A 13,662-nucleotide genomic window follows, 5' to 3' on the forward strand; every position below is an offset into this window, starting at 1 on the left:
GACCATCGAAAATTTGACCCGATTACATTACTTTCCTTCCTATAGGATAAGGAAAGTAAAAATGCTACTTGTACTGCTAATGCTACTGGAAATGCAATTGCTACTGCAGCTCCCAACAAGGCCGTTCTCAGCGTAAAGGTCCACACAAACTTATCCGTCACAGATACGTTCCATCACCTTACATCTAGCTTGTTCCATATTACTTCACATGGGATCAAATGCACGATAGACGATAGCATACTTATCCAGCATTTGATTCAATGTAAAGTAATATGGAACGAGGTTGGATAGTATTTGGGGTTGGATGGAAGAGAATGCCCAAGGCATTAATCCCGCCCCTTAGTTGGAATATTTTGTAGATAGTTTATTTTATTATTTATTTCATTTCTGTCTTTTTTGTTATTAATTTATTAGTTTGTAATTGTTTTTTCCTCTCTTTTGCTAATCTTGTTGTTCTGTATATATTTATTGTAACTATACTTTTGTAAATATTCCAAATAAAAAGAGTTAAATAATAATAAGGTATAGTAGAATATACCCTACTGCCGACAAACAAGGTATAGTAGAATATACTGCCGAAATGAAACTGAAAAGTCCGTTTACTCCCGCAGTCTAAACAAGGTCTTATGTATTTGGTTTTTCCTTTTGCTGTACAAGTACGTTCTTTTCTACTTACATTTACAAGTTTTGCGCCGTGGCTTCGAATATTTCATCTGCCTTGGCTAGGTCTCGCTCGCTCAATACAGGGTCGTCCAGACAATGGTAGCGCACCAATCGCTTGACGGCATCACTCACGGAGGTGAACGGGGTCCGTGTGTCGGGACGAGTGGCACCTAGTACATCCCGTGACAGCTGCTGCTCGATCCTGTAGAATAGAAGTTGAGTTAGCTGAACGAAGGAAGAGAATTTGACGTTTTAACTGGAATATTTTTCTTTAGATTGTTCAAATAAAATGAGGAGTAAAAGCGTAGAAGGTAACCAGGCGTGTTCAACTATGGAGGCGTTTTATCTTCTCTCTCTCTTTTCCCCAAAAGATGAGTGTTTCACCGCCATTATAATTTCCTAGCAATAAAACAACTGCTACATTAGACTCTTGTAGGTTTTCTTTAGATTGTTCAAATAAAATGAGGAGTAAAAGCGTAGAAGGTGACCAGGCGTGTTCAACGCTGGAGGCGTTTTATCTTCTCTCTCTCTCTTTTCCCCAAAAGATGAGTGTTTCACCGCCATTATAATTTCCTAGCAATAAAACAACTGCTACATTAGACTCTTGTAGAGTGTATCATAAGCAACCTAAACCGTAGACCGTACTATGTATGTCGAGCGGGAAGAGACACAATTTAGGTGCTGGGTTCATTCACAATACACATTATCTATCACTCTACCACCTATTATCTTAAAGCTCTATTATTTTGTGGTCAAATACTTGCCTCGGTGGCGTAGTGGTCAAGACACTCGCCTGGTAATCAGGAGGGCGTGGGTTCGATCCCAGCCGAGGTATGGAATTTTATCCTCCCGGAATTGAGGAGCATAGGGTAGCAGAAAGCCAGCCGTTCCAAGAACGAACCTTATCTGAACGAGTGTTTAGGATAAATTTCGCCTTGGGCGGGAATCGAATCCGCGACCTAGCGCTTGCTTACACACACAAAGCAGGTCGGACTTATTAGAGGACAAACAAGACATTTTTTTTTTTTTTTTTTTTTTTTAAATGGGAAAGAAAACCCCAAGGCATTAATCCCCCCCCTTATTTTTTTTTTTTTTTTTTTTTTTTTAACATGGAAGAGAATGCCCAAGGCATTAATCCCGCCCCTTAGTTGGAATATTTTGTAGATAGTTTATTTTTTTATTTATTTCATTTCTTTCTTTTTTGTTATTATTGTATTATTTTGTAATTGTTTTTTCCTCTCTTCTTTTGTTAATCTTGTTGTTCTGTATACATTTATTGTACCTATACTTTTGTAAATATTCCAAATAAAAAGAGTTAAATAATAATAATAATAATAATAATAATCCCTACTGCCGACAAACAAGGTATAGTAGAATATACCCTACTTATACTGCCGAAATGAGACTGAAAAGTCCGTTTACTCCCGCGGTCTAAACAAGGTCTTATGTATTTGGTTTTTCCTTTTGCTGTATAAGTACGTTCTTTTCTACTTACATTTACAAGTTGGGGCTGACTGCTAGGCGTTAGGAGGGTGGGTTGCGGCGTTGTCAAGTGAGTCTTAATCACAGTACGCGGTGATACGAACTGCACATGCGTATTACTCGTACTGCCATTCAGTCTGGTGGGCGTGGCTAAGGAGGAAGGGGGAGGAGCTATGGAAGAAGGAGGAGGAGGAGCTAAGGAAGAAGGGGGCGTGGCTAAGCTAGACCCTGATGAGGATTCGGGCGAGGGCTGGTTCATTACGATTTGCAGCCGGTTCTGATGATCGTTGAGAGCGATCTGAAAGCGAATAAAGCAAATGACGGTTATTGCAATTTTCTTTTCTTTAATCATAGCTTACAGTTACCAAACTCAGTGGTGCAGTGGTTAGCACGGTGGACTTTGAATCTGGAGGTTGGTGGTTCGAGTCCAAGTCAAGTCATAAAATTTAGCGTAAACTCTGTGAAACTGCCAGGCTGGTTAGGGTTAGCTGTTCTCCTCCCTGTTTACAGTCCCACAGCCAGACGCTAGTCTACTCTCTGTTTAACGTCCCCCAGCAGTAATATAGTCGTACTACTGGTCAATTTACTCACTTGTAGAATATTACTGCCATGTTGGGCTAGAAGCTCCGTTAGCTGTGCCTGAGCGGCTGCAGCTACACTAGCAGACACAGGGGCAGGATGAGAAGGTTGAGACGTAGGGTGCACCACCATACTACGCCCATCTTCACTCAGGGAGAGGCGAAGACCTTTTTAAAAACAAAGGAATAGTTGGCCCTCAAAACTGCTTTCGAATTACTTCAGGACATATTCTTGTACCATGTGTTTCCCTGCTGATCCCGGAACAAAAAAACTTTGATCAGAAAATTTCCGTCCCTGCTGGGATTCGAACCCAACATGTCCGGGTTGAGTCCGTACTCTTAAGAGTTTGATCAGAAAATTTCCGTCCCTGTCGGGATTCGAACCCAACATGTCCGGGTTGAGTCCGTACTCTTAAGAGCTTTCACCACAGAGGTGAAATATACTCTTAAATCTCGATCAGCTTACCTGTTGTTTCTGCGGGGTCAACTGAATGGTCTGCACCCTTTGCACCACGGACGACGAGTTCTGCGAGTCGAGCGGTATCAGACTTGGCGGTTCGCCGTCCTCCTGGTTCGGTTGCACCACCACCATGGGCTTCACCACGGCCGACTTTTTCACCACGGGCGGTTTTTTGACGATAATGGAAGTCGCGGGTTGGCTAGGCGCGTTGGATAGGGAATTAGGAGGAGCGAGAGTTTTATTTATCAGGATGTTGGGGTGGGCTTGAGCTATGGAATCGAGGAAGGAGTTGTAGTTGGAAGTACGAATTTACCTTATTCTGAGATAAAAATTTACCTTCTTCTGAGATGAACATTTACTTTATTCTGAGGTAAAAATTTACTTTATTCTGAGATAAACATTTACCTTATTCTGAGATGAAAATTTACTTTTTTTCTGAGATCAACATTTGAGATGAAAATTTACTTTATTCTGAGATAAACATTTACCTTATTCTGAGATGAAAATTTACTTTTTTTCTGAGATCAACATTTGAGATGAAAATTTACTTTATTCTGAGATAAACATTTACCTTATTCTGAGATGAAAATTTACTTTTTTTCTGAGATCAACATTTGAGATGAAAATTTACTTTATTCTGAGATAAACATTTACCTTATTCTGAGATTGTTGGGACTGGGGTGAATGTTGCTGCTGCTGTTGTGTCCCCGGATCATTGATATAGATCAAGTTGCCCTTGCTCTGATCTATACTATAGTTATACTGGGAGGTGGGCACTGGCTGCCCCTGGGCCTGCAAGTGTTCCGTGTACACATCATTGAAAGTCTTCTTGGCTCTCTCCTGTTTCTGCGTCCGCTGTCCGTTCATCTGCTGATCCAAACCCTTCTGATTCACAATCAACTTGTCCAGCTTCCCACTTGCGTCAGCATAGATATTCTCATTGCTGACTGAGATATGGTTATTTGGTTTCTCCTGTGTCGTGTGTATGGAGATGTTATTCAGCTGCAAGTTCTGCGTCTGCAGCAGCTCCTTCAGATCCACAGCTCCTGATGTATTGATCAGCGTGCCATTGTTATTAATAATAAAGTTCTGACTGCTAGACACAGGGATATTCGTTTTGTTCATCATATCCATACCTCGCGTCAGCAGACCTGACTCTGTGTTATTGATGACTATCTTCTGATTCAGCATGTTTTGATTATTCAATATGGCGTCGTTTAGGATTTGATTCTTCTGATTCAGATTGAGAATGTCGAGGCCTGCTGACTGATTAATGGTATCGTTGTTGATCAGGATCTTCTGATTCAGCAGATTGTTCTTATGGTTCTGAAAGTTGACAAGATCTATTCCTCCCGTCTGATTGTTGATCGTCCCATCACTATTGATAACTATCTTCTGATCGGTTGCGTTACTCAGAGTCTTAGCGTCCTGCTGATTCAACATAACTATATTCTCATTACCAGGACCCATGTTGAGTTGAATCTTCTGCTGTTCTGCTGATCCAGTGCCCACGTTAAGCAGATTAGTGATGTGTTTCTGCTGCTCTAGTAAACTCGTCAGTTGTACTTTCTGATCATCGTTAAGTATTTCAACTCGTTGCTGCTCGAGTAGTGTACTGGTGATGTGGAGACGTTGCTGTTGTTCATTGACTACATGGACTTTGTTGAATTGCTGACTCGTGGCGGAGGTTTGCTGATGATGACTAGTGGTGGAGGACTGGTGCTGCTCCTCTATTACCCTGCAAACACAAATGAAGAAGGAGAAGGTTAGATTTTTTTTTTTTTTAATCAGACTTTCTCCTATCAACTATTATTATTTTTCAAAAGTAATCTCTCTTTTTTGATACACAAACGTTGAAAACAAAAAGTCGAAAAAATCATAAAACGAACGAGTTGTAAGCGCTAGATCGCGCTTTCCTTCCTTTTTCAGTGTAAACAATATTTCCCTTGAAAATGGAGCCAACTTGAAAGCCAAAGACGGTGTATGGGCCTCATCAGATGAGCAATAATATGCGAGACAAGACGTTGACGACCACCACCTAAATATAATAGAAGATAGATAGATAGATATACATACCTGGGGCATACTTCGGAAAGGAACTTGATTGGTCTGTTCAGAACTCAATGACACAGGGGGATGGGGTTGAGTAACCACAGTAAGGTTGGGTCGGTTTACAAACACAGGAGGCGTACTATTCGTATAGCTGCTGGTAGAACAGGGGCTTTTCACTTCTGGCGGCGTCTGATGCTGCTGTTGTGGTTGGTGAGGCTGCAGAGTGAGTTGAGGATGAGACTGGGAGGTGGGAATGAGTTGCGACTGTGGAGTGAAAGGGTAATGAACGTTATTGAATAACTTGTTTTATCTATTTTCTTTTTAAATTTATTATTTTTTTAAAGAGGTTTGATAGGGGGAACGGTAACAACAGAGGCCTTATCGTCCCGAAATTGAGGAGGATAGGGTAGCAGAATTTTAAAGAGGTTTGATAGGGGGAACGGTAACAACAGAGGCCTTATCGTCCCGAAATTGAGGAGGATAGGGTAGCAGAAAGCCAGCCGGGGGAGAGGAATGAGGCATTTAGAAAACCTGGAGGTGAATCCTCCTTCTCTGAAACTCTAGGAAAAATAGCTAGTTTTTGTCGCCCTGAGGAGGAAGAAAAAGTTGTTTATGTTGAAAAAGGCGTTTTGTTTATTTGTGTAGGCTTTTACAACGTCTACTGTCTTCTGTTTATAATACGTTATGACATTAGGTTGGAGGTGTATCGTGATGCTGTAATGTATGAAGACTTTATTTAGACTGCTAAGGTAGGAAAGCTAGTCCTATTGTTGTGTATTATGTATGTTTGTATGGTATATTCCAGGAAAAATTTGAAATGAAATGTTTTTCATCTAAAATAAAAGTACATCTTGAATATCGCTACTGGAAGTCGAACCACAGTCTCTCGTAATACGATCTCTTACCTGCGTATAAGATAAACATCCCTTTTTGTTACGTATTTTTCAAAGGCATTTTCCCTTAATCTAAATTTAGCTCCTGATGAGGTTAGTGCTTACCTAGTGTAAGGCCTCCAGTTGCTCCACTAGACTTCATCACCACAGATTCCGAGCCAGACCAGCTCAGTACTTGCAGGGATTGTAGTAGTGAGGCTTCTTGTTTAGCCCGTCCTTTACCTGTCTTTAATATCTTTCAAGTTCCATTTACCTGAACCTAAATCTAACTTTTAGTCAGATAAGTGCTTACCTAGTGTAAGGCCTCCAGTTGCTCCACTAGACTTCATCACAACAGATTCCGAGCCAGACCAGCTCAGTACTTGCAGGGATTGTAGTAGTGAGGCTTCTTGTTTAGCTCCGCCTTGACCTGCGGCATTGATGAACGTTGCAGAGCCGCTATTCTGTGAATTGGAATCGAAACAGGTGCAATGGGGTTAGATTGGGCCTTTAGAAGACTTCATTACACGGTGCATAATCTTGATAGGGAGAACTGTAATTGCTAAGGTCTTATCGTCCCGAAATAGAAGAGAGAAGGAAGACAGGATAGGAGAAAGAAAGCCGTTCCGAGAACGAACATTATGCGTTCAGGATAAAATCCGCCCCGGGGGAAATCGAACCCGTGGCCTAGCGCTTACAAGGTAGACGCGCTACCAACCAAGCCAAATAGGTTGGCGAAATACTTTAGCCGAATGGTGATGGCAGAATAAAGAAACTATCTCTTTGTCAGCCATTCACCAGGGTGATGGTCTCTAGCCATGTTTAATTGGTTCCTCCTAAAGCGCAGTCAACCATTGTGAGGACTTGTGCTTGTTCTTTTCAAGGAGAGAGAACCCTGTGAAACCGCCAGGCTGGTTAGGGTTAGCTGTTCTCCTCCCTGTTTGTAGTCCCACAGCCAGACGCTAGTCTACTCTCTGTTTAACGTCCCCAGCAGTAATACAGTCGTACTACTGGTCAATTTACTCACTTGTAGAATATTACTGCCATGTTGAGCTAGAAGCTCCGTTCAATTCAATTTATTAAGCAAGTTAAAAATAATAATAGACTCTTGAGTGGAAGGTAACCAATAGGTGAGGTAAAAATCATAGATCACAATTTCAATTCAATTTATTAAGCAAGTTAAAAATAATAATAGACTCTTGAGTGGAAGGTAACCAATAGGTGAGGTAAAAATCATAGATCATGAAAGATACTTAAAAACAAAGGAATAGTTGGCTCTCAAAACTGCTTTCGAATTACTTCAGGACATATTCTTTCACCACGTACCATGTGTTTCCCTGCTGATCCCGGAACAAAAAACCTTGATCAGAAAATTTCCGTCCCTGCTGGGATTCGAACCCAGCATGTCCGAGTCGAGTCCGTACTCTTGAGAGCTTTCACCACAGACGTGAAATATACTCTTAAATCTCGATCAGCTTACCTGTTGTTTCTGCGGGGTCAGCTGAATGGTCTGCACCCTTTGCACCACGGACGACGAGTTCTGCGAGTCGAGCGGTATCAGACTTGGCGGTTCGCCGTCCTCCTGGTTCGACTAGACTTGGACTTGAACCCCGATTCAATGTCTACCGTGCTAACCACAACTGAGGTTGATACCTAAACATAATAAGGTTCATTCTCGGAACGACTGTCTTTCTCCTATCCTGTCCACTTTTCCTCTTAAATTTCGTAATAAGACCTCCATTGTTACAATTCCCTCTATCAATCAAACCTTCTTAGAGTTTGAATGACCTACCGTCCGTAGTGTTAAAGCGCTTTAACAAGGAAAAAATGCGTTGAGCTCTTCCACCCAACCAGAATAAGGAGGCACTCACGTTAACTCCGGCGGATGAGGTGGGTATCTGAATGGTGGCCTGTTGTATAGGAGGCGTGGCCTGTTGCTGAGGGGAAGGGGGAGGGGGCGTGGCCTTAGGAGAAGGGGTGGGGGGTTGTACGACAACGGTGGGGGTGACATCTTCTTCTTCGATGCCGGAGATTCGCATCAGGTTGGCCAAGTCCAGCCGACTTCCCTGTGAACATCAGAATGGAATAATTTAGAATTTTAGAATACAAAACAGTGGGCACGGTTAGTCCAGTGGTAATGCGCTTACTTGCCATTCAGAAGGTCCCGGGTTCGAACTTGTTTTTCGATTGCAAACATTTCATCGGGTTACTTTCTGGTGTTCTCGTGTTGACCAAGCACCTAAATGGGAAGTATAGTGTCTCTTATTGCCCATCTGATGAGGAACAAACTACGGGAAGGGCATGCTACGACAATGAGTCTAAAGTAGCAGTTGTTTCATTGCTCCGAAATAAAAACAGCGATAAAACACTCATCTTTTAAAAAATAAATAAAGAACTTGCTTAATACTATGAGACTGCTTACGCAATCTGGGACTACTGCTTAATAAGGGACATACTATCTGATTTAACGAGGAACATACTACGAGATTGGCATAAGAAGAACAAAGTGTTATTTACCCGTACCTGCTCATCATCTTTCTTCTTCTTGGCCTTGGTCTGTTTGATTTTCTTGGGCGAGGTAGCAGGCTGGGGGTGGTGCTGCGGCTGTGGTTGGGGCTGCTGTTGTAGGGCGGCCTGGGTAGGGACAGCAATAAACGTGGGACCCGAGGACGTCTGTATTTGTTGCAGCTGTAGAGAGCCACTCGTTATGAGCCGCATAACCTGAGGGAACACACGGAAATCATGAAAGTTATTTAGGGGTAAAATAAGTTCTAAGGTTTTATCGTCCCGAAATCGAAGAGAGAATTAAGACAGGATAATAGAAAGCCGTTCCGAGCACGAACATTATCCGTTCAGGATAAAATCCGCCCGGAGCGGGAATTGAACAAGACCTAGGGCTTCCAAGGCAGATGCGGCAGAAGTTAACTAGGCTGGCTGTGAAAGGTTCAAGTAGTTATCTCTACTCATAACCTGATACCCAAAGGTTGTTGTTGATGTAGCGGATTGAACTATAGCCGAATGGTGACGACAAAATAGAGAAAATGTCTCTTCCATCAGCCATACACCAGGGTGATGGTCTCTAGCGATGTACCTGCTGAGCATGTTGCTGACTCTGCAGCAATCGTTGCTGCTGTGAGTTCTTAGCTTGGGAAGGGGAAGGAGAGCGTAGTATAAGCTGTACGCCACTAGAGGCGCTATAAACAAGGTTTTATTTTCAGTATAAACAACATTAGGCCAGTATAAACAAGGTTTTCTCTTACCTGCTGAGCATGTTGCTGACTCTGCAGCAATCGTTGCTGCTGCGAGTTCTTAGCTTGGGAGGGGGAAGGAGAGCGTAGTATAAGCTGTACGCCACTAGAGGCGCTGCTGGTTGAGGTTTGCTGCTGTACCAGCATCGGGACCTGGCCGTGATGCCCTTGTAACTGCATCTGTAAAAGTAGGTGATGTATTAGTGTTAGACTTGCTGTAAATGCTATACTTGACGGTTTAGAAGAGAATCGTCTACAGACTTATATTATAAATAAATGCAGTTTCTTTGTGTTACTTATTAAGTCACAACTTTGGTGCTCACTGCAGCATTGTAGGATTTTCCCAATATCTCAATAATCCTAAAATCCAATGTTTAAGTACCTACCATGCTGGCACCGGTCGCTATGCGCATTTATATGTCATAGCTACTTATTTTCCTCACGAGGCACGAGTCTACAGACTTATACATATGATTAAACTCTGTAGCAGATAGCAGAAGCTACACAACGGGTTCGATTTCCGCCCCGGGCGAACTTCATCTTAGACAGATGAGATTCGTTCTTGGAACGGCTGGCTTTCTTCAATTTTGTCTTCCTTTTCTCCTCGAGAAGAAATGAGACCAAGAGTAGGTGCGGATAGCATTGGTAGGTAGGAAGATGACAGAGTGTAGGGAAGGGAGGGAGAAGGTGAAAAAAGAAAAAGAACGAAAATGAAACGGATGGAAAGAGGGTGGTCCTTGGTCTTCACCGTAAATGACAACAATCACATGGGTACAAAAACAAAAGTTCGTCAACTCCAGAAGAATCGAACCCAAGGACTCACCTGATTGAAGAGCAAGGCATTCTGATGGGCAGCGCTGTTGTTCTGACCGGTGCTAGTCTTGAAGTTGATATGGTTCAGTTGGCCCGCACCGGGGGGTTTGGGCAGGATCTGGGGCGGCTGTTTGATCTTGTGTATGACACTGCCCAGTGTGGAGTGACGGGGGGCGGCAGGCTGGATGATTTGGAGCAGCGGCCCGGGAGCTCCCATCACCTGAGGAGGAAGAGAGGAGAGAGTTGAAATTAGCATGGGACTTGGGAGTCAACGGTCATCTTCTTCGCCTTCTCCCGTGTTCAGACGGGGTCGGCGTTTTCAGTCAGCCTGGGGTCGAGTGGATTGAAACATATCACATGTCTTCGGGCACATTTCATTTGTCAAGGGTCTAGGTTTTCCATGCCCTTGGGGTCAATTTCATTTGAAAAAACCTTTTACTAATGAAAATTTGTAATGAAAAAATAATCAACCCTACCTAGGGTGATTGCTTTGAACTGACATTTGACTTTGGCTACATAAAATTCTCGAGTGGATGACCCTCACACTCAACCTTTTCTATTTCATTAGCAAGGGAAATTTCAGGCTGGTGTCCTCACTTTTTAAAGCTCAATCCATCATTTAAGGTAGTAGCCTCCAGACCCGAGCCTCCAAGTGAGCTTTTTGTGTATGATATTTATTTACTTAAAAGATTAGTAAAAGTAAATATGGATTTACTTAACCCTTGATACAATTTTGGCATAGTTTAATATCCCAATTGAGAAGTCTTACCTGTTGCAAGCTAGTCTGTATGGTAGAATGTCGCACATGGTGTTGTAGAATGCTAGTGGCCTGATAGTGAGCCGTACTGGTGGGCACAGGGGTACATTGTGTAGGCACCTGGAGAGCAGTGGGGTACGCAAAACTCTGTGTAGGGGTCCCGGCTAACACCAGTTGAGGTGTCAGGCCACTTCCCTGTAGAAGAAAAACGTTACAGGGTGTGATGAGAAGGAAATCAAGTTTAAAGGGAATTTAATAAAACCAAGACTATGTCAAGTTATTTAGAGGGATCAAGTTTTAGGGGATTCAGCCTAATTAGCTCGGAGGATAGCATGTCTGCCTTGTAAGCGCTAAATCATGGGGTCCCTTCCCACCTGGGGCTGATTTTATCCAGAATGGATAAGGTTCATTCCCCAAATGCCTTTCTTTCTTCTCTTTTTGCTTTTGGAATGATAAGACCTTGGCAGTTACAGTTCCCTCTATCAAACCTCTTACTTAACCAACATACTACCGATGCTGGTTGTTGTCACTGTGGTGAAATCTTACCGTGTGGTGCTGTAATGTCAAGGTCAGGGCGCCGGCGTGCTCCTGTGTTTGAGTCACTCCTAGTTGTTGCAGTTGTTGTAGCTGAAAAGATGAAGAAAGGACAAGGTTAGTTCTCTGACAAAGCAAGTTCTGACAGTCTGACTATGATCACAATTTTCTTTTTCCAATGTTAATTTATTGGCAGGCTAATGCATTTTATTGTGTTACCCCTAGAGACCACCCTTTTAAATGCTATCTTTTTTGTGTAATAACTTAATAAGCAAAAACCTAGCCATTTAGACAACTCTGAAGATCCAACATCAATGATAATTCTAATGGTTATCGGGAGCACTCAGCTTTGTCAGAATAACTCAAGATCAGATTGAAATCTCAGAATAAAAAGCAAGAGTTGTCCCACTACCAGGGACCACACACATTAAGTCTAAAGTTAATTCACCAAGTGTGGCCCTAGAGGGGAGGAGCTATGGAAGGAGGGGGAGGGGCTAAGGAAGAAGGGGGCGTGGCTAAGCTAGACCCTGATGAGGATTCGGGCGAGGGCTGGTTCATTACGATTTGCAGCCGGTTCTGATGATCGTTGAGAGCGATCTGAAAGCGAATAAAGCAAATGACGGTCATTGCAATTTTCTTTTTTTTTAATCATAGCTTACAGTTACCAACCTCAGTGGTGCAGTGGTTAGCACGGTGGACTTTGAATCTGGAGGTTGGTGGTTCGAGTCCAAGTCAAGTCATAAAATTTAGCGTAGTAAATAAAGCGTGGAACAACATTTGTGACAAGCATTTATGATTAACACAATTAAAATTCCTTATATCATAGCTTACAGTTAAGTTAGAAAAAGGTGTTTCACTACCTTTCTTATTTTGTAGCGTGGAGATATCTGCTACATTGTTAATTACATGTCTGTATTTTAGTCCAGTCCGTAGTGAGCCCCTCATCAAATGGACGAGAATAGACACAATAGGTACTCCCTAGTTAGGTACTGGCCTAACTGGGTCCACACGAGACCAACAGATTTGAACAGATTAATTAGGTGAATAGTTGAGCTTAATAATCCAAATGCAAGTGCAGTTTTTTTTAACTCTGAAAATCGAAATATATCCTTTTTTCTGAATGTTTGAAATGGTCGCATGAAGGAGCTCTTCCACCTAACCACCTACATTTTAGGCGAACTCTAATTTTGCTTACCTGCCTGTGAAACTGCCAGGCTGGTTAGGGTTAGCTGTTCTCCTCCCTGTTTGTAGTCCCACAGCCAGACGCTAGTCTACTCTCTGTTTAACGTCCCCAGCAGTAATACAGTCGTACTACTGGTCAATTTACTCACTTGTAGAATATTACTGCCATGTTGAGCTAGAAGCTCCGTTAGCTGTGCCTGAGCGGCTGCAGCCACACTGGCAGACACAGGGGCAGGATGAGAAGGTTGAGACGTAGGGTGCACCACCATACTACGCCCATCTTCACTCAGGGAGAGGCGAAGACCTTGCGGTAGACCTGACGTTCCGGGAGCGACCTGAAAGAACACAATCCATTTATTAGGTACTTTTTTGATACACAAACGTTGAAAACAAAAAGTCGAAAAAATCATAAAACGAACGAGTTGTAAGCGCTAGATCGCGCTTTCCTTCCTGGGACGAACTTTATCCTAAACAGATGAATTTTAATTGTGTTAAGCATAAATACTTGTCACAAATGTTACGCTCATTTTCATGACTAGACTTTGGCCCTAGATAAAACTAGGTAAATGCTCTTTTTTTTCTGATTTCCCCTTTTTACTGTGAGCTTATCCAATATATCTGTAGTAAGTAGATGATCACTGCAATCATGTTTCAATTCTTGTTGTCAACTTACTTGTTGTTGTGTGAGCAGTAGAGAGCCGCCGGATCGCCCGTCTACAAGGCCCTGGGGTAAAGAGTCCACGATGTAGCTACCTGTCACCCTGGAAGATAAATTAAATGATTTTATTATCGGAAATATAAATAGGTAGGTATTAAAAAAAAGTGTGAAGATATGTAAACATACCACACAGATTTCAGGATGCTCCTTGAAATCTTGAAAAATGTTTCTAAACAATATTTTATTTGTTTTCTGATAATGAACTACCATAGAACATGGAAATGAGTTGAGAAAACTTACGGTAGGTAGTTGGGACTGCACTAAGGGGTTTACTTGTCCTGTTATAACTTTTGTTTTCAAAGT

This window comes from Diaphorina citri, unplaced genomic scaffold, assembly GCF_000475195.1.
Source record: "Diaphorina citri unplaced genomic scaffold, Diaci psyllid genome assembly version 1.1 scaffold2158, whole genome shotgun sequence".
NCBI classification, from domain to species: domain Eukaryota; kingdom Metazoa; phylum Arthropoda; class Insecta; order Hemiptera; family Psyllidae; genus Diaphorina; species Diaphorina citri.